Raw genomic sequence first — 25,778 nt, 5'->3', positions numbered from 1 at the left:
GAAAACCTCTCCACACGAGTATAAGTGGAAGAAAACCAATTTTATTATTAAATAAGTGTTAAAGCAGATAGATATGCATCACAGGTAATCTTTTAAGAATCTGCAAACACAGAAAAAAGCCTCACTCTTTCAAATTGCATAACACACACAGTCCATGACACACATCTCAAGATAAACAAGTAAATAAGGCCTCAAGTAAGAGGATTTACACCATCACTTGTCATACATGAAGTAAAGTGGTAGTTGCTCTGTCGTGCTCAACTCTTTGTGACTGCAGCCCACCAGGCTCCTCTGTCCTTGAGATTTTTCAGGCAAGGATACTGGAGTGGGTTATTATTTCCTTCTCCAGGGGATCTTCCCAACCCAGGGATAGAACCCAGGTCTCCTGCATTGCAGGCAGATTCTTTACCAGCTGAGCTATGAGGAAAGCCCTATGTCATCATAAATTTAAGGATAAGTCATCCTAAATTTACTTTATAGTTGAGATGACCATCTATGATAGCTAACTGGTTTTATCCAAAGGAAAAAAGAAACTTCTTGTATTTTATAGCAGAAAGTAGTCTTACAATTTGGTGGGAATCTAAGTGGCAGTAGTGGAAAAGAACCCACCTGCCAATGCAGGAGACATAAGAGATGTAGTTTTGATCCCTGGGTGGGGAAGATCCCCTGGAGGAGGGCACGGCAACCCACTCCAGTATTCTTGCCTGGAGAATCCCATGGACAGAGGAGCATGGTGGGCTAAGACCCACAGGGTCACAAAGAGCTGGACACGACTAAAGCTACTTAGATCACACCCCTCCCGCAGAAACTGGACTGTAGGGGTGTGCTCTCCCTTTGGATAATTACATTTTAAAGAGATGGCTCTCGGGTCCTTGATAAAGTTATTCCTGGGCTGTAAAGTGGACAACATGCTTATTTAACTTTTTAAAAGATTTTCATACACTTCAAAGAGATTGAAACTTGGAATTACAAGTTTTCCAAAGTAAATGCTCTAAGAAAAGGGAATAGGGAATTCTATGTATTTTCAAGAGAGAATTTAGGCTCTTGTTTTAAATTTGTCTTTGCCCTTACAGTTGTGACTTTACATTTATTTTTTAAGATCTCTAGTTGTGTGTGTTTGTGTGTGTGTGTTTAAGCAGTCTGTTCCCTTTTTATGAATGTGATAATTGTTTGAAGTTCTCTGGAAATATCAAGTTTGCTTAATTTGTTCTTATCATATGCTTACACTTTTCAATCTGTTTTTCAGTTCATTGGGTTTACTTTGCTTTGTTGTTTAGTCGCTAAGTCATGTCCCACTGTGACCCCATGGACTGTAGCCCACTGCGCTCCTCTGTCCACGGGATTTTCTAGGCAGAATAGTGGAGTGGGTTGCTGTTTCCTTCTCCATGGGATCTTCACAAGCTGTCTTTAATGGTTTTTTTAATCATAGCTTTTGAGTCACGGTTTGCCTCCTTGTGCATATAAGCTCCTTCTACAGAGGAGGATATACTGATGTATGGAACTTGCTAGTAATTTGTAAAAAGGGCTTCAGGGTCCCTACACTTCTTGATTAGGAAGCCATTTAGGAGACCCCCTTTCCAGCCCAGTTTCTCATATCCACTGCTTTGTGTGTTTTCAAGGCAAGCAAGAAACATTGTGAAACACAAGCTGGAATGAAGGAAATAACACAGACTTGTTACTTCAATACAGTTCTAATAACAAGCATCCTTTCATTTATTGCAAGGTTATTTCCAGCTCCTTATGCCATGTGATCCTAATCTGAGTTCCATATGCCTGGTATAGTTTTTCCCTTGGACTGCAAGGAGATCAAACCAGTCAATCCTAAAGAAATCAACCCTGAATATTCATTGGAAGTACTGATGCTAAAGCTGATGCTCTGATATTTTGGCTACCTAATGCAAAGGGCCAACTCATTGGAAAAGATTCTGAGGTTGGGAAAGATTGAGGACAGGAGGAAGGAGAAGAGGGCAATAGAGGATGAGATGATTGGACTCAGTGGACATGAGTTTGGGCAGACTCCAGGAGATAGTGAATGACAGGGAAACCTGGCGTGCTACAGTCCATGGGATAACAAAGAGTTGGACATGGATTAGCAATTGAATGACAAATGCCTGGCGCATTTATTTACCCCTCAGATTGTACCCTTTCTTACTACCAGGACCTTTATTTGGCAGGGAACTATGAAAATGGCAATGCACTCCAGTATTCTTACCTGGAGAATCTCAGAGACTGAGGAGGCCGGTGGGCCGCTGTCTATGGGGTCGCACAGAGTTGGACATGACTGAAGCGACTTAGCAGCAGCAGCAGCATGATGTGTCCAGCCCCAGAATTTGAATGATGATTTGTTTATCCAGTCATAGCAGGCTCTACTGTCTTTGTCTGTGCTTAGTCAACAGGAGAACATGTAGCCTGGAGAACATAAGAATTAATGGGTTCTCTAGTCTCTGGGGAAGATTTTTCTCCTTTCATTATAAAAGAAAGGAATATGCAAGATGAAACTACTTTCTGTACTCTTCCTTTTCCTGCTTGGGAGATTTCCAGTCAGTAAATGGTGTTTGGAGTCATAAAAAACTGTATCTAACCTTGACAACAGAAGCTATTAGCAAACAAAGAATATAAGGAGAGCCTGAGGGTCACTGATGCTGTTGTGGACCCATGGGACCAACCTGGAATGGACCACATCTTGAGTTTGTTGTAGGTGAATTGATTATGTGATTTTTAAATTTCCTCTTCCCTTATTTGTGGGTTTCCCTGATAGCTCAGTTGGTAAAGAATCCGACTGCAATACAGGAGACCGAAGTTCAATTCCTGGACTGGGAAGATCCGCTGGAGAAGGGATAGGCTACCCACTCCAGTATTCTTAGGCTCCCCTTGTGGCTCAGCTGGTAGAGAATCTGCCTCCTATGCAGGAGACCTGGGTTTGATCCCTGGGTTGGAAAGATCCCCTGGAGAAGGGAAAGGCTATCCAGTCCAGTATTCTGGCCTGGAGAATTCCATGGGGTCAAAAGAGTGAAACACGACTGAGTGACTTTGACTTTCGCTTCATTTTTCCTTATTTGTAGCTCAAAGCACAGTTCACTCCACTCACTACCTCTGCTTCAGCTCTGCATTTTCTGCCCGTTTTGCAAGTTTCTGTTTCCCTGTAGATGTGATGTTATCCGCTTTTCTTAATTTCTAAGAATTCTTCATCTTTGATTTGATTAAGGCACATTTCATATTTTCAGCCTTTTAATAGATTTATTCTAAATAAAATTATACAAAATTTTGTACATACAACTTTTCTGACATGTAAGGGTTTTTGAGCAGAAATTCAATAATAAGAGAAATATGCTACGTTTGCTGTCTTCCTACGCTTGTCTGCTTCCAGCTTGTGCTTATCCAAAACCTTCCTGTCTTTCAGGATTCAGCTGTGTTGTCATCTCCTCTGGTAATCTTTCTATGATCTCCTAAATTTCCATTCTATCCTGTGTATGCTTCTATTGTACTTGGTACAGTGTTTAAATGGTCTTACCCAACCCATTCTTCCCTTGGATTGGGAAACTGTCTTGTTACACTCTAAGTATTATTCATATTTTAACTTTGCAGAATGACTTATTCATGGTCGTTCCTCAGAATGTTTTGTTAAATTGAACGTATTTTGGTTCTTGAGGAGGTTATTTTCTACATGGGGCTTAAAATCTACAATGACACTTCTTATCAAATTCTGAATTTTTCTTCTTGATTTATCCTGCTTGAACCTATGAGATTTGTACTTGGATCTTCAAGATAAACCTTTCATGGAGAATTTCACAAATATAACTATAAAGTGCCTTCTTTCTCTTCCCCTTCTTTATCTTTCTTAGTCTCTTTCTTGTGTTCCTATGTTTATAGAGTCAATTGTCTTGAGGTTCTTATTATTGTGATATTAAATAATTCACAAGTAAAATTTCCAGGCAACTATATTCAGTTTGGTTGTTTTCACCTTAAGTTTCAAGTTCACAAAACCTTCATTGAAATATGTTATGTGATGAGATTTGTTCCAAATTTGTATAGAGGCAAAAAATTTATCTTTGTAAGGGAACACATCTATATTTCTCTCTGTATCTGAATCTATCTATATAGCTACATCTATATATATATATATGTACACCTATGCCTATTCTGTCTGTATTGACATCTTTATCTATAAAGTTAAATAGATTAATACATTTGTTTTTGAATCTCTATGTAAGTATGTTAAAATATGGCATATGATTTTTTCCAAGTCTTTTTCTATAAAAGACAAAGGAAATCTGTGTATCCCATAAGCAGCTTAATCTATTAAGGAATATTAATTAGTTAAATTAGCACCATTTTTGGCCTCAGTCATCTAGGCTACTATAACAAAAATATAGTCTGGGTGACTTGTAAGCAACAACAACAGAAAACCTTTATATCTCTGGAATATAAAGCTCTGGAAGTTGTAAGTCAAAATGGTCAAGTTCAGGTGAGAGTCCTTGTTCAGATTTTAGACTTTTCTCCTATATTCTCACATGGAGAGCAGAGAGGGGAAGACTGCCTTGTATCTCTTAAAAGGCCTCTAATCCCATTCATGAGGACTCATCTAATCCTAACCATCTCCCAAGGCCCACCACCTAATATCATCACATCTTGTATTCTGGGAAGGTAGGTTAGGGCTTCAACAAATAAATTTTGTTGGAGGAGGATGCAGACATTTAGTTCATAACAGACCATCCTTGAAATCTGAGGAGTTTAATACATAGAAACTCACTTCTTGCTCTTTTAAAGTCTTATCAGTAACTGTTTGGCAATGTAAAATATTGATGTTCATGCAGTCATTTGGAAATTCAGTCTAAAAAAGCCTGTTATATTTTATATGTAGTTAGTGAGTCACCTGAACAACAATAACAAAAACATTTAGGAAGCAGATAAAAGAGAGAGAGAGAGAGAGAGAGAGAGAGAGAGAGGCAGGACGAGAGGCAAGCTGGGAGGGAGGGAGACTGGGATTGAGCATGTGCTTGTGAAGACATCTGATGGCTGGGATATGAAAGCAGCATGCCTCGTTTTCCTCAGTTGGATGGAAAATGGAGGATGGCAGCTTTTTCCAGGGGAGACTGGAACGTAAGTCGAGCTCTGTGCAAAAAGGAAAGGCTTGATGTTCTGATGAATGCGCTGCAGTGTCTGCCACAGACCTGTGCCAAGTGGTCAGCACGTCTGGCTGAGGATGAAGCCTGTGAGAGTGGTTCAGACACAGCTTTGGCTTTCCTCTACTAATTTTAAGTCTCATCTCCATTTGTTTTAATAAAACTTTCCTAATCAGGCCAGCTTGGGGAAATTGACCAGACTAATACATACAAAGTCAGAAGCAAAAATGGATACTTACTCAGCAGGTGGCTCTCTTCAAATTCTCTGAGCTCCAATGATCAGTATATGAGAATGTATTTTCTCTTATTAGCTTCTGTAATGAGCCACCAGTCAACAAGAATGCAGTGAGTGCATCAGTTGATTTTTTTTTCCCCTTTAGTTTAATGAGGAAAGAGAAAGAAGTTATTTGTTGATGTTGTAACCATTAGCCAACTGCAAAGTTTTTCCAGGATAAATTGGAGGACTGGGAGGAGATAGTATTGACTGGTTATGTGGATTTTCCAGACCTTCCTTCTTTTTCCCCAATTTTTAATAAAGCAAATAAAAATCACTGTAAGGTATGGATAAGAAAAGCACCTAAGAAATGAACATAGCACTTTAAGAATTAGGAGGGAAGAGACTAAATGTCTACACTTTTTCTTCCTAGTAGGGAAGACAGAATGTCTCTTCTGTTCTCCAGTTCTGTAGCATGATGGTATGGATAGATAAGAGGCTTGGTGTTTAAGACATAATTAGATTTGAAGCCTTAATTTGCTCATTACAACTGCTATCCATTTGAGGAGAAAACTGCATTTCCAAGCCTGGATTATTATGTCTTTTAAATGGGTGTAACTATATTTACAGAGAGTACATGTATGTAACAAAACTGTTTGAAAGATTACATTCAGTAAGCCAGAGCACCTACCACAGCACCTGCCTTCCTGTAAGCACTCTGGAAATGATGCTTGTTTGGGGCTGGAGAAATAAGGAACAGGGTAGCTTTCTAGAAAATGGTGATCTATGTGAAACAACAGGTTTGGGGTGTGCAACCCCTCAGATGATTTCATCAACATTTACTGAAATACTTCTATGCTCTGCAGGTACTCCATCCATGGTGATCCAGAAGCATTTTGCATGTGCTTCTGTGAAGGCCTTACCGTATTTACATGCTAGTCTTTGAACATTGCGCATTGCTTATTTCAGCAAAGACTAAGAGTGAGTCTTAATTTTCGATGCCAGGCCCTGTGCCAGGCACCACAGGGATCAAGAATGAAAAGATGGGTCTCTGCATTTACAGAGTTTATACTTGGCAGTACCTTTAGCTTAACTCTGTTTTCTTAGGTATATTTAAATCTGACACAGGAAAGCTATTAATAGGATTGTTCAAGCGTATCTGGTGAAAGGAATCATGTTTATGTTCAACCCATGAGGAGAAAGAGGATGAAAACAGAAAGATCAGGGTCCACTTCTTCCCTGTCCTCCACCAAACCCAGGGCATAGTGAAAGAGAACAGAGCGGAAGGGGCACGGTTCAACCACCCTCCTAAACTGCCCCCAGTGCAGAAGAACTCTGATGGCCCCGCCACCTCCTATCACAGCTTCCGAAGTTCCAGGCACAGAAGGAGGACTGGGTCCATTGTGAACTCTATAGCAGTTATTTTTATATTATCAGTTTGAAGAAAAGAAAAACTTTTTTTTTTTTGGAAATGCATCAAGGAATTTCCTCCTTAAAACATAAAATGGCAGCCCTTCAGGAAAACTTGTGAACTGGAACTCAAAATATCTTTCTACTAAAACCCCATGTCATATTCACCTTGAATGTGGACATTTTTAATGTGTCTGGGAAAACTGTTCCTGCCTTGTACATTGCATATGATCTGTCAAGATATCTTGACAAATATCCGAGCTCATCCCCACACGGACCTGTAAGAGAACAGAAAAAGGAAACAGGTTGGCAAGTAATCAAGAGACTGGAACTCGGAGGTGAGTTGAGACTGTGTTCAGTCCCAAGTAATACCAGTGGAATATTTATATTTTTGAAGTTAATTTTTTAAAAAACTGCTTGTCTGCACATTAATTTTTACTTTCTGTCCTTTTTTTCTGCACCACATGCACCAGATTTGGTAATTAACTTTTTAAGCCGAGTTCAGCAATTTATTGGGCTTAGTTCGCAGTCCAGAAACTGATCACATACCTACCCTGACAAGACAGTCTTAATGAGTCAGAAACCAGGAGCTGAAGCCCTAGATGAACTAATTCTGCAACCTGAGGGCCCGAGCCAGTTGCTGGAAATTATCCCAAATGCACGCAGCATCTTGCAGCATAATCTGCCCCCACCCCCCACGAATGCCCCTCCAAAATGTTGGATGGGATAGCACCACAGAAATGCCCTCAGAAGAATTTTTCCCCCTATTTTAATTGCATTTTTGGAGGAAAAAAAATGTACAGTTCTGCAATATTTATTGCTCTGTTCAACTGGAGCAAGAACCCTACATAATATTGTAGCAATTACAAAGGTCAAAAGATTTTCTTTCCTCAAGCCATTTGATGGTACAGAGAACACTTCTGAACACATAATGAACACTACCATCTCCATTTGGATTGGGAAGAAACCCCCAGTTCCCATGAAAGGGGTTTTAATGAGATCTTGTATTAGTATAATACTGCATTCAAAGCAATCACCAGCATGCTGATTGTTCCCTGAGCAGGGCCAAATTCATGAGCCCTATTTTGTAACAAGATGAAGGCATGTTCAACAGAAAATACTGGTTTTCAGAAGCAAAGAAGCCACGGCTGAGCCCAAAGAACCACTGTCCATGCCTGAGGCTTTTAATAGCTTGTAATGGATGTAAAAAAATTCAGAAAGATGAAAGCAAGATACCTTGGCAAGTTTCAGGATACAGGACACAAACAGATCAGTTTTCTCTGTGGCTCAAAACTTTGTGGACTAAATCATGACACTTGGGACAAAGACAGAGATTGTTCTAGATTCAAGACCTCCTTTGGGGATAAGAAGTTTTGTTTAACTTGACAGCCTTACCAGGCTGGACCCTCAGAGATGTGCAAAGCCTTCTCACTTCACCTCCATAAGCTTGGAAGTTCATGTGAGAGCGAACCATTCTGCTTCCTTAGTTCGAAAAACGGTGCACGAAGGAAGGGACTTGGGATGTCAGCTGCGAGTTGTTCTTCACCAAAGGAAGCAGGCTAATTGACTTTCTACACGGTATTTATTGAGTCTTGATGTGCTCAGTTTCGGTACAAAGCATGGTCACAGACTGAAGACAGATGTTTCATTCCTGCTCTAAAAGGTGTACAGTACAAGCTCAGGTGAATTGGTTCTGATAGAAGCATTTGATGATGTTACAGACGAGGCACCAAGTGTGTGTGTGATGGAAGTGCCTGCTCTCAGGGTCAGCTCAGACATAGCCCTGTGGTTTGGCAAGATGGAAGTGATTGGTTTGCAACAAAAACTTGAAGTTGGTAGAATTTAGAAGAGTGGACATTCTCAGAAGGCAATGGAATGAGCAAAGATACAGAAGTGAAATGATTGTAGCCTATTATTTGTAGGACGGCTAAAGCACTCCTTTAGGTGGATTAAAATAATTCTTTTCCTTAGCCTTCTTTTCTATCTAAATATTTCCAATTTTTAAGCATCCTGACACCCTGGTCTGCTACTCTCCCCATGAAGTACCATTCCTCTTTCTGCGCTATCACTCTATAGACTATGCCATTCCAAAATGTGACACTAGAAATATTTATCTCTTTATTCCTATTCAACTGAGAGTTTTCCAAGCAAAGAGATAAGGCTCCCTATTTCTATGATCTTATATGATAATCAGTACTTAATGTATGGAGGAAGTTTTGATGAATGGCTGAATTTAAGCTACAATTTGTTCACGAGTCTCTCTCTGGACCCTTAACATCTTTCCTTACCTATATCTGTCTGCCTCTTTCTTTCTCTGCTCCATGCTCTTTAAACTGAGCAACAGTCCCCCCAGAAAATAGTATCTGAACTGCAAAACTCCCAATCCAGGTTAACCTTCAGACTCTGTGTCTTGATAAACTTTATCTACGAATTGATGCAAATTCAGTGTTAGAATATATTAGCTACATGAGATCACAGGCTCATATCAAGCCTGTTTTAAAAATTAAACTCTGAGACATCTATGGTCTCTGTCATCCTCTACTGATGAAAATGGATTTCTGATCCTAAGTTTGGAACTTTATGCATTTACAAGTGTCAGACTTTTTTATTGGCTGAAAATGTTATAAATATTTCAAGGTAATTTTTAACTCTGATTTTGCCATTGGTAATACTAAGTGCTTTCTTTGAACTTTACCAAGGACTCCATTTGATAAGCCATATTCTATTTTTTTTGTCAATTGGTAGACTGAGAGTATTGAACCAAATAGATCCAAGGAAAGAACCTTGAATGGAACCAATGGAAATGTTCTCCAGACTAACTAGAAGTTGACAGGTAAGTGAACCCACATTGGGTTTCTCATTTAAACATATATGTTCTCTGGCTAACATTTTGTAGTGCTGTCAGAGAAAGATATAGTGAAAAAAAAGCAATCATTTTTTTAACACCAAAATATACCTAACTTTAGCAGCCTTTCTCTGGCTAAGAAGAAAGCAAATTTAGTGTGAGCTGATGTTTTTTCCCCATATTATTCACCAATAGTCACTGTCATTTTACTTCTCCTATCTTTAAAGCAATTGATAAGAACTGACCTTCAGCTATTGCTACAGTACATCTTCTAACCACTTCTGAAAATTCAGATAATATCTTTCTTATGTTTTATTGCATTTTCTATGCTCTTAACATTGTCAATCTAAAAAATTAGCAATAATGAAGCAAAGTATTATGATTCTTTTATTAGTAAGATAATCATCCTGAATGGGTTAAAAATATTAACGGACAGATAACTTTTGCAAGTCAAGAATTCTACAGGTTTTGTTTAACATTGTGGATTTTGTTAAAAGACCTAGACATCTTAAATCTTCGGTTTTGTGGGCTTCATTTTTTTTTTCCCAAAATGAGAGAATTAGCAGTGAATGCATAATCTCTAAAGTTTCTTTTAATCCTAAAATTTTGTAATTTAAGTTTAGATACTGTAGACAGTCAAGAAGTCCTTTATAACTTACCCGTTATCTATAATGTGGAGATCTACCATCAATATGGAATTAAATCCACATTTAGATCTATTACTTTCAAGAATTTTAGTTTGAACTGCTTCTGCCTTCAAATAAAGGGCAGAACAAGTCTGAGAAAGAGGAAATGCTACTTCTCAGCTTTTGCATGCCTGCCAATCAGAAAGACCATTTGGGGATTTGGTGCAAAGTTATTTCTGGTTGATGACTCCACATGCCAGAATTCTCACTGATATTTTTAAATCCCTGCAATAAAGTCTTAGTAGAAGAAACCACAAGATGAATTACACATGCGCATAGATCTATCTCTGACAAACTTCAGAGTTTTCATTCATCTTCATAATTTCAGCACTCAGTGTCCCAGAAAATCTTTGGGGAACAGAACTGAGAAGCAAACCAATGATGTCACGCAACAGTGATGGCCGAGGGTTAAATATATTGTTTTTCTAATTGGAGGCAGAAAAAAAGTGTTTCTAAATCCTCTGCAGCATTTATTTTCCCTTCAATTCCCTTGGGCTTCGGTTGATGAACTATTTTCTAAAGAATTTCCTTTGTAGATGCCTTTTCATTTACTGAAAAGAACTAATTGTTTTTCCCAGAGATATATAAAAATACAGTGGGCTCAACTCACTACTCTGTATCAAGGCTCAGAAAAATATTGTTCTCAAGGCACTCTATTCTGAGGAAATTTCCTTTTATAAAGTGCTTTCATAGCAGAGTCGTTGTTACTTAAGCCATCATTAGTAACCATTCACATATGTTAGTCAAATCAAGTTGATTATGCACATCCTATAAATCATCAAGAGTAGCAAATGAAAATCCACAGCCACATCTTTAGCCATGCCGCCACCAGTGTTTCATTCTGTCTCTTGGAGTCTTGACACTAAAGCAAGACCTGCATTTATTACTTAGCCTCAGTGTAACCCTTTCTGCCTCAGGCCACACTCATCTAGAGGAAAACAGTTGTGTAGCTGGAAGCAGTGTTCTTTCTCTTTCACTGTCTTACCTCCCCGAGTTGCTTATGGGGTTGTTCATCTCATAAACTAGTCAGGATGCTAGCAAAGCTCTGCTTACCAATAGACAAGGAAAAGGATATATACATACCCCTGTGGCTCATTTATTTTGTAAAAGAAAGTTTCTATCTCTGAATTAGCTTTACCTATTTCTCTCCCACTTTCCTTCTGTGTGGCAACTACCTCTTTGTTTTCTGTGTCTATGATTCTGCTTGGGGAGTGTAGTCAGTAACTATGTAGTATCTTCGTATGGTAACGGGCAGCAACTAGACTGGTCATGGTGATCATCCTGAGACGTGTGGAAATATCCAGTCATTATGCTGTATGCCAGAAACTAATCTAGTGTTGTAGGTCAATTATACTTCAAAAAAAAATCTCCTTGAAAAAGAGATAAGATTTGTTGCCACCAGAAGTGGGGGTGGGTAGTGGGTGGAGAGGGAATTAGATGAAGATTGTCAAAAGATACACACTTCCAGTTAAAAGTACATACTAGGGATGCAATATTAACATGATAAACATAATTAACACTGCTGTATATTATACTTGAATGCTTTTAAGAGAGTAAATCCTAAGAGTTCTCATCACAAGAAAAACTTTTTTCTTCTATTTCTTTAATACTGTATCTATATGAGATGGTAGATGTTCAGTAAACTTACAATAATCATTTCATGATGTGTATACGTCTGGTCACATATGAAGTGCTGTATGTCAATTGTATCTCAGTAAAACTGGGCAGGGGGAAGAACATATACATACCTACAGCTTCTGCACCCTTTTTGGTTCTGCTCAAAGCTCAAAACTTGGATAAATTGCTCATTAGTAACTTTCTTTTATCCTTCTCTCATAAGGTTTTGGGATTCTTGCTCTCCAGGATATGATCAATAGTAAAATAGGAATCTTTGGGCAAAGAATCTAACCAGGCTTTGAGATTAAGACAGTCCTCCAGACATAGTTTAGAAAGTCCTGTATTGTATGAGGCACATGTTGAATAATAGAGTAACCCTAATAGAAAAGTCATTACCTCTTGCATTTTTACCTTCCCTTGGAAACAAAGGGGTAAAATGCCTTGAAGTGGTAAAAACAATAACAACAAACCCAAAAAATAAATGACTTTGATAAAGTTACTGAAATAGCAAAAGGGAAAAACCTATGATAGCACTGTAAATTTTGTAATGCACAGAAATTTCACTATGTGTAGAGTCTTCACAATTCTTCATTAGGAGAAAATGCAGCATTTTTAGGCAGTCTTTTAGCTAGCTATGATTTTTATGCCTTTTGGTCTCCATTGTGTTGCATATTTATATTTTCTTCTTGGCTTTCATTAATAGACTTGATATATTTGCATCCATATTATTGGTTTTAATTTTAAATTGGTTTTAATTTTAAAAGTTTTCAGATACATTTAAAACTTTTTTATTTTCTAATTTAATACTTTTTAATTTATTAGGTTAATTTTGCTGCAACTTTTCTAGTTTCTAGAGTTCAATATTTGTTTCATTTAGTTTCATTATTTCTTATTTAATGAAAAACATAATTAAGTAAATGAATTTTGCTCTTTTTAAAGTTTCAACCATGCCTGTAAGTGACTAAACAACTACAATGATATTACTGTGATACATAAAATATTATTGTAGCTAAATTTAATAACTTGTCATAGAAGCCTTGATTAAGTTTTTGATGCAGAGATTATTTAGCAGAGGTTTTTGTTCTTATTTCCAAATGATTAGATTAGGTTCTTGATTATTTTGTAATAAACTCCTGGCTTTATTACATTGTGAATAGAGAATTTATGATTATAACTGTGATCTTTTGTTTGTAAATGTATTAGAACAATGTTAAAAAATGTTTTTTCTATATAAGGGACACATTTTTATATCATCTATTTGATTTAATATATTGAATATTAGTTACATTATTCTAACACTATATCTGTTATTTTGTTCTATTTGAACTGTAAAAATATGACAATATATGTCAGTTCAAGAATGACTATTATTCTTTTTCATCTTGCTGGTTATATTCCAAAGCTTTTTCTTATATACCTTGAAGTTAGTGAATTTGGAACACAGATCCATGACAGTTGCATCTTCATTGTGACTTGCCCTTTATATTAAATAATTGCATTTTATAGATATATGCTTTTTGCATGATTTTATTTTCAATACTAAGAATACTCTGCTGTGTATAAAAAATGCCTACACACTGGCATTTCTCTGTATTTGCCCATTTCTTTATTAGTATCTTTCTTTGTTATTTTGATTTGGTTGTGATTCTTACAGAAGTGGTAAATTGAATTTTTTTAAAACCAAAACCTATCTCAATTGTGGCCTTCTTGACAAGGATTTAACCTCTTCTTATTTATTTCAATAATATGTATGTTACTGTTTATTTATTTATTTTTTTGGTAAACACTTTGTAAATTATTAATGAAAAAAAACTATAGAAAATTTGACAAATCATAGGCACAAACCTCAGTGACATATTTCATAGTGAATATGTCCATGTAACTACCACCCAGAATAAGGTAAAGGACTTGAGAGAACCTCTCTCAAGCCCTATCCCTGTCATTATTTTCCTGAATGTCACCGTTCAGACTGTTACACCACAGATTAGTGTGAACTGTAATAGCACTCCACAGACTAGGTGGCCTGCAAACAACAGAAATGTATTTCTAATAGTTCTGAAGGCTTGGAATTCCAGCATCAGGGTGTCAGCAGATTCTGTGTGTTGAGGCTCCACTTCTGGGTTTATGTCTACCATTTCACTGTGTCCTCACATGGTGGAAGTGGATACACGGGCAAGCTCTCTGGGGTCACTTTTATAAGGGCATAACCCCATTCCTGAGGGCTCCCCCATCAGGTCCTAATCACCTGCCAAAGGGCTCGCCTCCAAATACCATCACGTTGAGGCTTAGCTTTCAACAGATGAATTTTAGGGAGCCACAGCTCTTTCGTCTATAGCAGTTTCCCTGATTTCTGAGGTTTGTGTAAAAGAAACCCTATGCAATCTTTGGATCTGGCTTTTTAAATTCATTTTCTTTTTTTGTGTGAAAATTCTCTTTGGTAATACAAGAAGCAAGTTTGTAATTTCATTGCTGTAAAGTGTTTCATTTTCTGACTATCACAAAAATATTTATTCTTTCTATGAAACTCCAATACTTTGGCCACCTGATGCAAAGACCTGACTCATTTGAAAAGACCCTGATGCTGGGAAAGATTGAAGGCAGAAGAAGGGGACGACAGAGGATGAGATGATTGGATGGCATCACCGACTCAATGGACATGAGTTTGAGTAAATTCCGGAAGTTGGTGATGGACAGGGAGGCCTGGCGTGCTGTGATTCATGGGATCGCAAAGAGTCAGACGTGACTGAGTGATTGAACTGACTGACTGACAGCCAGTTTAGTTTTTTTTGTTTTTTTGTTTTTCCTCCTAGTTTGGGCTTATTATAAAACATATATAAACATTATTGTATGTCTTGTTCAAGTATAAGACATAAATGTAATGGATGAGTCATAGAGGATACATATATACACACACACATACAGAGAGTTATATATATAGTGTATGCATATGTATCTATATATTTCCTTGGTGTGCTTATTAAATTTTTATCAAATTCTTGACACTGCATTTTTGTACAGAGTGAGTGTGCTATTTTCTGCTCTAGGCATACATAGAAACACAGCCCCTCATTCTCACCAAGCATTGATTGTGCCCGGTTTGTAAGTCTCCGTCTCCCCTTGGTTCATCTATGCTCCTAGGATGCAGCTCCGCAAGGTTTCTGCCTGATGGACCAGAGCGTTTATTAGGGCCTCTGTTCTTGGCGGGACCTAGACTTTCACTTTGCCTCTTCAGTACAGTGAGACTGCGAGAACTTGGCCTCCGTTTCAGTGGCTTTCTGTTTAGGCTTTTAACTTAATCCTCCACAACTTGAAATTCAGAAAATGCTTCATGAAAGACAACCAGCATGGTTGGGCAAGTCCGTCTGCACCGCCCATTCCTCTGGAATCTTGGCCTCTCACATTTTGTCTTCTTTGTGGTCACAACACTTCCAATAATTATCTCTACTTTTCTATAAGATGGGTGAATATTAATCACTTAGCAGTAACCCACGTTCCCTTAAGAAGGAGAAAAGAGCCTAAGAAGAAAAGTGGTTTACAGAATGTTACCTCGTGTTCTACTTCTCTCTTCTCTTATGTCCTTAAGTGCTAATAGCTTCAGAGCTCTCAGGCGTATAGATGATTTTTTTCTTTTCCTTTTTTATCACATCTTAGTAGATGCTCTTGACAGAAGCAACTAATTGAAATTAGAAGCCCAAGCTCAACCTATGTTATGTTTTTTTTAGAAGTTCACTATATTTTTTTACTATTGTTTAAACTTTTATTCTTCTTTATTTCTTCTCCTAATTTGAAAATTGCATAGCACGTTTTGATTCTAGTGGCAGCCCCTCTTTTATATTTTAAACACATATACTTAAGCTTATATTTCTATATCAGTGTCACAAAAAAAGAACATCTATAGAACTCAACTCATTTTACTCCTGCAAAATTTTCTTGGTATTTTTCCATTGTGTTTAAAATAATTTTTGCCAAGAGATTTTCTATTTCTTTTGTAAGGTAAGATTTTTTTTTCTGTCTTGATGCTGATAAAATACTTTTTCTATAGTTTTTAATAGATCTAGGTCTTCTGATTTTGTTGCTGTTTGTCTATTTGTTTCCTTTAGTTTTCCCAGCTTCCTTGACTAATCTTGTACTGGAAAAGGTCTTTATTAACCTGATTGTCAATTTAAAACATCAAGTCATCTTATATGTAAGTGCCTTTATGTGTAGCATTGAATCATTTTTTATTTAAATGAGTCATAATTGTTACAGACCAATTCTCTCTCATAATTATAGTCAAAGAAGGGAAATGAGAATATAAAAAACTTTTTCAGGTGAAAGATACTATGAACTAAGTATAGAACTTAGTTGTGGCTTTCCAAGTACCCAAAACCATTTACACAAATGAAGACACAAACATTGGTTGCCCACCCAGTACCCATTTACTCCTTCTTCCTTACAGAGAAGCCACCAGTGCAAAATGAGTAGCCGCTAGTGCAGAATAAGTAACCATGTGACATAATCTTTTCATTGTCTTATAGCAAAATCTGTGGGGTACCCTGGGAAGAAATTTGCTTTTAATAATCCATGTAAATGAATGCATTTGGTGTGGCTTTCCCATCCCCTTTCTTTCCTGACATGAACAAGAGTTTCGAAGTTGCAGCAGGCACCTTGCAATCTTAATGGACCAACAGTGAAAAAAAAAATGTCAAGAATATCGTGAGAGCCAGTCCTGAAAATGTTGTTCTTCTAAACAAATACTCACAACTCCTTTCAAAGGACTTCTTGTTATTTAAGGAAATAAGCTCAACTTGCTTAAGCCACTATAAATGAAGTTTTCAGTATGTGCACTTAACTGAGACATCAGAGAAAATTAATGTAAATAGCCACACAAAAAAAGTCATAGTGAAGAACCACATGTGTAGTGTAGCAAAAAAGTGGTTGTTTTTCCCTGGCTCCTTGACATGGAGGGTCGCCTTTAAGCAGGCCTGAGAAAAGCTGTCGGCCCTGGGCTCCTGCATACTTGGACTTCCAACCACATGCAGTTGGTCTGTACCTTCAATAAAAAATCTCTTCACTTATCTCCCTATTCAAAGCCACTTTCTTTCTCTTTTTTAGAAACAGGGACTGCAAGGTAATTAAATGTGTTCCCTAGCCAGCAAAACTAGAATCAGGGTGGGCAGCACCTGCTACAGGGTGGTAAGAATTTTTTCTCTTTCAGCCTTTCAAGGGAGTACATTGAGAGATCTTCCTTTTCTCTAATGAATTACCAGAGTGAAACACAAATGGTCAGAACTGCTAGAGAGTGTGGCTCCAGACGGTTTCATTAGGGAACATAAGGAAGCCTGACTAAACACTAGCATTTAAGAAGAGAGAAATTGAATTCAGGAAAATAAATAAATATAAGAACTCAGTAATTTCTGGGACTTCATTTTTCTCCCAGCCTTCTAGAATCCTGGAATCCCAGATCTGATAGCATAAGAGGAATCAATTTTAACTTCTGAATTATTTCATTAGATTAATTTAACTTGATTTATATAATTACTGGTCCACAATGATGCTCAGCACTTTGCTAACATTCAAAGGAGAACAGAGATGTAAACTGGATGCCAGATGCCTCGGTCCTAGTACTGTTGGAAATTTTTGTAAATCATTATGAGGATAAGTGATGGGCGAACTGTGCCATAAAGTCTATTTTGAAACTGTAATGAAGCTCGACTCATTTGGAGGCTCTTTTCATGCAAATAGGATTTTCTGGGGAAAAGTCAATATGAATCACCTTGTACTTTCCACATATATACACCATGTTTCTCATTTTTGAACCCCTCATTTATTCATTAATTCATTGTTTTGAGCATGTAAATACATTAGACACTGATTATCATAATTAAATTACCTTCCCCCATTACCTCCCACACCTACTAACTCCAGCCTATTATGCAGAATATGCACTGACCAGATCTCTTCAAATTATAAGGAGAAGAAATTCAAGACGAGTTGGCTTAAGCAGGGAAAAAGGTGTGTTGGCACACATATTATTTAAAAAAGAACACTCCTGGCTGAGACAAATAGGAATCAGAGGCTCAGCACCTACCAAAATATATTGCTCAAGCCCTTCCCCATACCTCTCTCACCAAGGCTTTACTCTAGGTGTCATCATTTCATTACCAGAATTCTCTGTATGTGGTTAATGAATTTACCACCAAAGACATTTCTGCAAACTATTTTTATGTTCAGAAGGTGAGTGTAGTTTCAGGTGCTATTTAAATGAACACATATTGTTGTAGGCCTGCTGACTCACCTTGTTGACAACAGTAAATCACCAGGCACACAGCCTCCAGCGACTTCTTCAGCTTCTGTAACTCCTGGGTCAGGTACACATTTGAATTCATGAAGAAAGGCACCATTTTGTGTAAGCAGCTCACATAATCAAAACCAAATGCTTAGAGTCAGTGAGAAATTGATGAGGGTTCCTTTATTGTCAAGGGTTCTATGCCATCTCACAGCTCCTGTTCGTCCTTTCTCTCTAGAGCTTCATTCCCATCTTTCCTTTCAGACTCCCTGACGTGTGGACTTTAGGGCCCAGCACCATAAACAAAAACAATTGTCATACATAAACTAATTAACCAGTTCCTACAATCTCCTCTTCAACTCTGTAATTGCCCAAGAGGTTTTGAGTCTCTAATTAAACCCGGGTCTGATACATTGACCACAGTTAAAACTAATAATATTTTACTTTCAATGTTTGTTGAGTTAATGAATAAATGTGATAAATGAAGTTATTCTTATACAACACACATTAATTTATTTACTTATTTATAATACAGCTTCCTCTCTATCCATCCATGTATTCTGTATTCCCATTTATCCATCCATAGGCTAAGTACTGGTTTTAAGTTTTCATGAAAACAACTGTAAATAATGTAAAGGATTCTCTTGCATGTGCATCTGCACTCAAGTGAAAGATGACAGCAGATCTGGGTCAATAACAGTTTGCAACTGACTTCTAACATAGGAAAATGAAGACTAGCTTCTCCAACTGAAAGTACTGGAGAATTTTAGGTTGATGAAGGGTAATTACCTGGGTGATGAAGCAGCATGAAGAGCTATAAATGGCTGCATTAGAACTCTGATTAGGAGTCAGCTGATTTCTTGGGTGAATTTTTCCTTGAACTCTCAGCTGAAATATAATAACATATAAGACAGTTTTCTTCATTTCCTTCAATTAATATCCTTCCTAGAAATATTTTATTTATCTGTTTTTATATATCTGTTGCCAAACTAGATATGCACTTGATCAGATTTGTCTATCCACATCCTGTTTGACTCCTTCATTAAACCATCATCGCAAGCGTTTGCAATGATTCCTGGCCTTAGCTCTATTTCCCACTGGACTGTAACTCACACTGCAGCTCTGATAGGGCTCAAGGTCACGACACACGAGTGATGAGAGTCAGTGTGCTTCAGTCTCTCTCCTGGCCTTGCCCATTCACTCTCCTTTCAGCCTCCGAGTTGCCCTTTCTTGCCAAGCATAGTGGAAAAGTGCTTCTACCCCGTGAAGATCCTTTTCCTGCATTCTTTTCAGAGATCTCGCATACTTCCCACGGCTCATATCTTTCTCTGACTTCCAGGCGCATACCTTTGAGTAAAACTGCCAGAAGCAAATGTCATCCCTTTTCTTTTATCAATAGCCTTTCAGAGTTTGCACAAGTGACTTGCTTCTCAACTGCTGCTGAGCAGTAGAGAGCGCACAGGAGGATTTTTACACGGAAAGAGCATTTCAACTGCTGAAGGGTTCCGCAGCTCTCTGAAACACGATTCCTGGGATGTTCAGCCTGGAAAGCTTGTGCTAAGCGTGGAAGTGAGTGGTGCCAAGTTAAGTGGCTGCTCAGTGTTCTGAATGACAGTTCTCATTTCCGGATTAAAGAAGAGGAAGAAGGAAGAGTGCTTTGTTGAATGATGTGCTCATTTAAAAAATCAGCAAGTCACTACTCCTGTTTGGAATATGTGGAAACGACCTGATCCCTGACTTCATCGTGCCTACAGTCTAGAAAAAAAGACAGTCAAAAAAACAACTAAAAAGACAATTAAATAAAATGAGTACAAATTCGTATCAGTTCGAAGCAAATGTGAAAACAGTATAGCTAGAAAGAGGGAGAAGGAAGGGGACCCTCTCTTGGTTCAAATCTCCATGGCCAGTTTCTAAAAGCGGTGACACTTAGCTGAATCACAAAAGAATAGCAGTCTTATGTCACCAGCCCAGGTTGGATGCGTGAGACAAGTGCTCAGGCCTGGTGCACTGGGAAGACCCAGAGGGATGGGGTGGAGAGGGAGGTGGGAGGGGGGACCGGGATAGGGAATACATGTAAATCCATGGCTAATTCATTTCAATGTGTGACAAAAACCACTGCAATGATGTAAAGTAATTAGCCTCCAACTAATAAAAATAAATGGAAAAAAAAAAGAATAGCAGTCTTATGAAGAACCTTAGTCTTAGGTGTTCTTAATCATCCTTTGAGGCTGGGGAAGGGACCATTTAATGTAGATTCCTCTAGGACCTCCTGGTACCTGTCTGCTGTCTGCCCTGGCTGCAGCCCCATCTGTTAGGCCAGCTGCTGTATAGTCAAGGGCTTGTGTGCATCTATTTTTCCCAAAGAGGCAAAAACTCCATGTCGTTAATGATGTACATACTGTGTTGCTACCATGTACAAGTCGCTGAGCTGGGCGCCCTGATAAATGCAGTAAAAGTGTAAAAGGCAGATCCTGATATCAAGAAATGATTTTGATTATTCCATACAAGGCAGAGAGGGGAGCCAGGATATTTTGGAGAACTAAAATCTGTGATTCACTATAGCTAAAGAATATAACAAGGTGCTTCCCTGAGACTACATCCCTGATGGAAATGTGATAAAATAGACAATATTAGCATGAACTTATAATTCCCCAGTGGGTAATCCTTTCAGCACAACACACATTTGCTAGCTGGCTACTCTGCATCTATAGGCTCTTCCGATAAGAACATACTTAAAATGATGTTTCTTCCTTTGAAATATATATAGAGGTACTTTGCTGTTAACAACAATTTATTCAGCAAAACTACAATATTACACAGACTGTAGCTTTTCTTGGGAAATTATAGATTCACACACGTGTTTATTTTCTGTGTTGTCTCTCCATAACCTCCTTATCTTCCCCGTCCCCACTACTTTTTCACTTCAAAGTAAAATTCTTGTTCACAGTCCTTGATGTTACAGGGCAGAGTGCCTGCTGTGACATTCATCTGCTTGAACACAATAGGCATTTTCAGCAGAAAGTAGGGAATAAATAGAAAGTCAGTGAGAAGGGAAATAAGGTATTTATTAGACACTGTTGAATGAGCAAAGAAAAAGAAAGAGAATCTGTGGCAAGTAGCACTGTGTGAACCAAGTGTCATGACAGCACCATGTCTTAGATGCTCTCTGCCCACACCTCAGCCTATACGTACAAGCATGCACACACATGGATTTGCATTTCCTTCCCCTGAAAGCAGCTGACACGTCCCTATTGGTTTTATTATTGATTATGGAAAATTGTTTGATTTACTATAAGTGGGCTTAGGAGATGGACAGACCTGGCTTTAAATCCCAGCTCTACCAGGTCATAGGAATAGTATGTGGATGATGTTCTGGCCCCCCAGTTGGCACTCAACGAATGGTCATCATTATATTAGGTGGATGGAGAGACATGTTTCTAGGAAGGCAACATACTAACAGTTAACTATTAAATTCATCTAGACTTTCAATAGCTAGATAAAATCGAACAAAAATGCTTAAATATTTGCAATACATAGATAAACTCTTAAAAGTTAAATGACTGAGAATTTCATCCAGAAATGAAGAGGAAAATGAAATTAAGAGCAGTGAGTGAATTGTTGCTTTGTCCATCAGAGGGAGGGATGGAGGAGGCAGCTATGAGGCAGAGAGCAAGGGTCAGTTTTGGCTTTTGAAGTCTCTAATGGAAAGGTTGAAGGGACCCAGGTTTGTGAGAAACAGGGAGTTTACACTAAGGTCCTTTCATAGATCCAGTCTCCTTTACAGGCCTTATGCTGTGTAAAATAGAAAAGAAAAAAAAAATCCAGCAACCTGCAAGGGATAGGACAAATACACACCACGTACTTCTGAAACTGAAAGTGAATGAAGAATGGCTAAGAAAATGAAGATTTGGTAGAATCTGTGTGATAATGTCCTTTCTCTTCCTTTAACTCTGATCTCTAACTCATCCTCAATCCAGATGAAGGCTGGGGGTTTATTCTCCAAGGATACCAGAGTGGATGGTCTCTGAAGTAGAGGTTCCAGGTACAATCATGGGAAGGAAAGGGGCATGTATGTGAATGCCGAAACTGAATCCCTAGCCCCCTCCCAACCTGGCTTCTGGAATCCTGGAAGCTGTGTCCTTACCAAGGCATACAATTAGGAGATTTCCCCCTAGACCTCTTAGCTAACCCAAGAGGAGATGCTTGAAGGTCCACTAGGTAGGGGGCTAATCTCCAGCCTCGTCACCCAGATCACCTGGTGTGAAATTGGTGTCACCACCCTGCCCTCCCCCATGAGTACTTCTATCCTCTTCATAGCTTTCCAGTCTTCTCTTAATTATGAGAATGAAGGATCACCAGGCATTGAGTAGATCCTTTAGTAAGGAACACTGTCACCAGAATAAAGAAAAGAAATCAACTTGGAGAAAAGAGAGACTATAGAGGAAAAAAATAAAAAAGAAACTGTCATTAATGTCCTCAAAGATATGAGAGAATATTGCATTCAGGGAATTTTTAAAAAAGTAACAAAAAAAGAAGGGGTTAGGATAAAGTGAAGGAGAATTATATACTTTTTTAGAAAAATAAAGTCTGAGAGCATTTCCCACTCACAAACTCTTATGGAAACAATTTCTAAATGGATGCACTTTAGAAATAATAACTTTGTAAGATAAGTGAATGAAGCAGAATGTAAGAATAAAAAGGGAAACAAGTAAACTAGTAACCATTATTTTAATATATGTGAATTATTTTTTTAATCAAGAGTATATTTAACTTATTTTATGATATAAAAGCAAACTGAAGTTATCCAAAATGATTGCAAGGAGACTGGGAGATTGATGAGAGGTAAAGCATCCATGAATGCATCCTTTAGGAGGAAAATAATAATGTGATTAATTTTAGCTTTAGATAAGTGTGCACACTTCAGTGTATAGACATAGATATATGTATATATAAATACATATATATATATATATATATATACACATACACACATGTGTATATACATATATATAAAGAATATAGAACTTTTAAATTAGTGAATGGGAACAAAGCAACTAAAGAAAAGATAATCCAATAGAAATACAAAATTGAGGCAAAATTGAAACAAAGAAAAATTATAGTAAATGAATAGCACAAAATAAGATGGAATACGTTTCATACAGAAACACACATATACATATATATGTATTAATGATTTTGTATATATACATTTATATATAAAGCAAGTTTAGCATATTAAAATCATCTGTAAAAATGTAAAGACAAACTGGAATTTTGAACAAGAACAATAAATATCAGTTAGAATCACTCTGATATAATAGTTCATCCATCAAATTAATAGAAATTTACAAACCTAATAAAACAGAATTTGGGGAAAATTATGTGGAAATAGGAAACTTTATGCATTGTTAATAGGAGAATAAATTGACACAATCATTAGAGAGTAAATTGTCAATATCTAGTAAAGATAAAAATAAACATACCTGATAACCCAGCAGTTTCAAAATTTCCTTAAGTGTGTTCTCTGGAGGAACTCTCACACATCCACAAAATATATGCTGCAATAGTATGCATTGTATAAGTGTTGTGAGGGTAGAAACTTGAAGCAGACTAACTGATTCACAGTAAAAACAGATGAATAAACTGATTTGTTCATATGTTGGAGTAGTCTATTGTCATTAAAATGCAAGACCTATATTTGTACAGTCCAATGGAAACATAATTTGGAGGTGGCATAAACATTAGTGTAAAAGTATAAAACAATGAATGATAAACACCTCAGCCATAGGAAACCAGGTATTTCTAGAAAGAGAGGAAGGAGAAGGAAGAGATATGGAGGGAAGTATTTTGCAGAATCTATACAATGATCTTTATGTTAAAACAAACAGGAGAGCTGAAGCCATTTGGCAGAATGTAAATGTCTTTCCTCATCTTGATGTTGAATATACAAATGGCTGTGATATAATTTTCCTATGATTTTCTATAGCTTTCAAACAATTCATTATTTTAAATTAAGAGAATACAATAGGGAATGAAAGATAGATTAGTAAGAGGAATTAGCATCCTTAGAGTCATGTAAATTACATATTTAGCCCACTTTTCACAATAGTATAATTAAAATTAAACCTGTCTAATGATACTTTCTTTTCTGTATTATTCTTCATACTAAGGATTGTCTCTATATAAATGACTTAGGAAGGCTCATTGTAGTTGCTACCAACAGAACAGCAAATTATTCCTGGAATTTAGAATTTGGAGACATACAATTTTCTGAGTGCTAACAGCATTCTTTGCTAATGTGTGATATTAAGAGACATCTGAGGCTGAATCTTTTTTGATATCATGTATGTGTATATATGTGGGTTAGTTCCCAAAGAGTACATTTTAAAATATTCTGATGAGGTGTACTGTTGAATTAACCAAACTCTTCCTAAGGGGTCTATTTGGAAGAGGAATGAGAAGAATGTGAGGTTTGTGCTAAACCCATAGCCACAATCTCATATTTGTTAATTATCCTGGCATCTCCCTCTCCTGACTAGGTTCTTAATGAAAAAAAGGACAAGTACACAGGCCCTGGGTTAGGACAACCATATGCTTAGCACTAGCTTCAAAACACCCTGAAAATAGCTCGATTATAGATGTGACCACAAATACTGTGAATGTGGCTCACACATCTGATTCTTTCATTCATTGTGTAATGCATTATTTTTTAACAAACCTTTTAAAAATAAACGATAACCCTATATGCAAAACAGAAAAAGAGACTCAGATGTATAGAACAGACTTGTGGACTCTGGGAGAAGGCGAGGGTGGGATGTTTCAAGAGAACAGCATTGAAACATGTATATTATCTAGAGTGAAACAGATCACCAGCCCAGGCTGGGTACATGAGACAAGTGCTTGGGCCTGGTGCACTGGGAAGACCCAGAGGGGTCGGGTGGAGAGGGAGGTGGGAGGGGGGACTGGGATGGGGAATACATGTAAATCCATGGCTAATTCATTTCAATGTATAACAAAAACTACTGTAATAATGTAAAGTAATTAGCCTCCAACTAATAAAAATAAATGGAAAAAAAAATAAACTTGTATCTAGAATTCACAGTGTGTGGGCCAGGGACACAGAAGAGCCGTTCCCTCACCAACAACTTACAGGTTAGCACAGTCGTTCTCACTCGTCACTGCCAACTGAAAACCTTGCAGGAGGAGCATATGTATATGTAGATTTTTTCCACCTCCCTGAAGTGAAGTGAAATTTGCTCAGTCATGTCTGACTCTTTGTGACCCCATGGACTATGCAGTCCATGGAATTCTCCAGGCCAGAATACTGAAGTGGGTAACCTTTCCCTTCTCCAGGGGATCATCCCAACCCAGGGATCGAACCCAGGTCTCCCGCATTGTGGGAAAATTCTTTACCAGCTAAGCTACAAGGGAAGCCCAAGAACACTGGAGTGGGTAGCCTATCCCTTCTCCAGCGGATCTTCCAGACCCAGGGATCGAACTGGGGTCTCCTGCATTGCTGGCAGATTCTTTACCAACTGAGCTATGCAAGTTATAATTGTACACAAGAAATAATTGATAGGGTTAGACCATGGGTTTGTCCATCTTCACTGAAGTA

General features: G+C 37.7%; 1 long non-coding RNA gene across 3 annotated transcripts in view; it reads right to left on the bottom strand.

Moving 5' to 3' along the window:
• The window catches only part of LOC110130109 (uncharacterized), a 34,163-nt gene extending 8,754 nt beyond the window's left edge, over positions 1 to 25,409 (bottom strand). Inside the window, exons 1-6 of one of the 3 annotated variants that reach the window (XR_011482194.1) lie at positions 25,314 to 25,409; positions 23,647 to 23,721; positions 18,953 to 19,051; positions 18,173 to 18,236; positions 6,916 to 7,025; positions 5,363 to 5,497 (exon numbers count right to left, since the gene is read on the bottom strand). This is a non-coding gene — a long non-coding RNA (uncharacterized lncRNA). Of the gene's footprint in view, positions 1 to 1,737; positions 2,410 to 5,362; positions 5,498 to 6,915; positions 7,026 to 18,172; positions 18,237 to 18,952; positions 19,052 to 23,646; positions 23,722 to 25,313 lie in introns of those variants that run through there. The other 2 variants (XR_011482195.1, XR_002311734.2) reach the window with 2 other exon arrangements.
• Between the last annotated feature and the right edge of the window lie 369 nt (positions 25,410 to 25,778).

Source organism: Odocoileus virginianus, chromosome 2, assembly GCF_023699985.2.
Source record: "Odocoileus virginianus isolate 20LAN1187 ecotype Illinois chromosome 2, Ovbor_1.2, whole genome shotgun sequence".
Classification (NCBI taxonomy): Eukaryota; Metazoa; Chordata; class Mammalia; order Artiodactyla; family Cervidae; genus Odocoileus; species Odocoileus virginianus.
This window is presented reverse-complemented; position numbering and strand designations above follow the sequence as displayed.